The sequence below is a fragment of the Triticum dicoccoides genome, unplaced genomic scaffold, assembly GCF_002162155.2.
Source record: "Triticum dicoccoides isolate Atlit2015 ecotype Zavitan unplaced genomic scaffold, WEW_v2.0 scaffold115325, whole genome shotgun sequence".
Taxonomy (NCBI): domain Eukaryota; kingdom Viridiplantae; phylum Streptophyta; class Magnoliopsida; order Poales; family Poaceae; genus Triticum; species Triticum dicoccoides.
In genome coordinates, this window is record NW_021180056.1 from 1 (window position 1) to 2,060 (window position 2,060).

General features: G+C 45.0%; 1 pseudogene; it reads left to right on the forward strand.

Annotated features, from left to right (window-relative positions):
• Positions 1-5: 5 nt before the first annotated feature.
• LOC119343093 lies at positions 6-1,786 on the forward strand (annotated as a pseudogene).
• The last annotated feature ends 274 nt before the right edge of the window (positions 1,787-2,060 follow it).

Consider the following 2,060-nt stretch of genomic DNA (forward strand, 5'->3'; position numbering starts at 1 on the left):
GGTTTCTCCTGCATGTGCAAAGTGATGGAAACCTTGCCTTCTATTCGTTGCTGAGCCCTCCGGCTTCAAGCATCGTTTTTATTGGTCCACCGAGACAGCCGGGAATGGCTCACAGCTGGTGTTCAATGAAACTGGCAGAGTATACTTCCTCCTAACAAATGGTACTCAGATCAACATCACATCAGGTGTGCTAGGATCTATGGTAGACTACTTCCACCGTGCTACACTTGACTCAGATGGTGTTTTCCGGCAATATGTATACCCAAAGAATCCAAAGTACAGTGTGTTCATTGGTGAGATGTGGAGTGCAGTGAGCTTACTTCCCCAAAATATCTGCCATGCAGTAGTTACAGCTGTTGGCAGTGGCGTATGTGGGTTCAATAGTTACCGCACCTTCGATGGCACCAAGAACCAGATAGTAAGTTGTGTCTGCCCACCACGGTACAAGTTCTTTGATGAGGAGAGGAGGTACAAAGGATGCAAACAAGATTTTCAGCCGCAAAGCTGCGACTTGGATGAGGCCGCAGCACTGGCACAATTTGAGCCGAGACCAATTTCTGGTGTAGATTGGCCACTATCTGATTACGAGCAGTATCAGTATATAGTGAAAGCACAAGCACATGTTGGAAAAAGAAGCTCCCTTCTCAAGGTGCCAAGTAGCAACAATTCAGAGTCTGTAGTACTCAGTACTGCCTCCAAAAAATGGAAGCAGGACAAAAAGTATTGGATCCTTGGGAGTTCCCTGTTTCTTGGTTGTTCCATATTGGTGAACTTCCTCCTCATCTCTATTCTGGTGTTTGGTACTTACTGTCATATCACCCAAAAGAAGAATGGTCCGCTGTTCCAAGCCTCAAGTACAACTCAGTTGCCCCTGAAGACCTTCACTTACTATGAGCTGGAGAGAGCAACCAGTGGTTTCCATGAGGTCCTCGGTAGAGGTGCCTCTGATGTTGTGTACAAGGGTGAGTTGCAAGATGATCTCTAGACCCACATCGCTGTCAAGAAGATCGACAAGCTCCAAGAAGAAACTGAAAAGGAGTTTAGGGTAGAAGTCCAAACCATTGGACAAACGTTCCACAAGAATCTGGTCCGGCTAATTGGTTTCTGCAATGAAGGAACTGAAAGACTGCTAGTTTATGAGTTCATGACCAATGGCTCACTCAACCGGCTTCTATTTAACGACGTCCGGCCAAATTGGAACACACGGGTTCATATCGCACTTGGGGTGGCAAGAGGGTTGCTCTACTTGCATAAAAGAGTGTAGCACACAAATCATCCATTGTGACATAAAGCCACAGAACATTCTTCTTGACGACAACCTTGTCGCAAAGATTTCAGACTTTGGCCTAGCGAAGCTTCTCTTGAGAAATCAGACAAGGACAAACACCGGTATTAGAGGTACTTGAGGATATGTCGCCCTAGAGTGGTTCAAGAACATCGGGATCACTGCCAAGGTCGATGTCTACAACTTTGGAGTGATCCTACTCGAGCTTGTGTGCTGCAGAAGAAATGTGATTTGGAGGTAGTTGATGAAGAGTAGACGATACTGACTTACTGGGCAAATGACTGCTATAGGTGTCGGAGGTTCGACTTGCTGGTGGAGGGTGACGATGACGCGATCTTCAACATTAAGAAGGTCGAAAGATTTCTATCAGTAGCACTATGGTGCCTCCAGGAGGGCCCGACCATGCGACCCAACATGCTGAAGGTGACACAAATTCTTGATGGAGCAGTTGCAATCCCCATTCCTCCAGATCCCTACTCCTTCATCAGTTCGCTTCCATAATATATCCTGCATGTTGCTCAGTAAGGTACTATATGAGTGAATTGAATAAGCATGCTAGATACACTCTGTCTAGTAGAGGACAAAGTATGTGTACTACAAGTATACAATTTCTACAATAACATCACTGCATTAGATCAAATGCATTGAAGATAAAGGTCAGTTATGTAACTATTTGAGTTTCCTGAAGGTTATATTCATGTTACTCCGAGATGTTTGTATCTGACCTTTACACACAGTACTACTGCAGAGTTCAGCAAGTGAGATGATAATATAA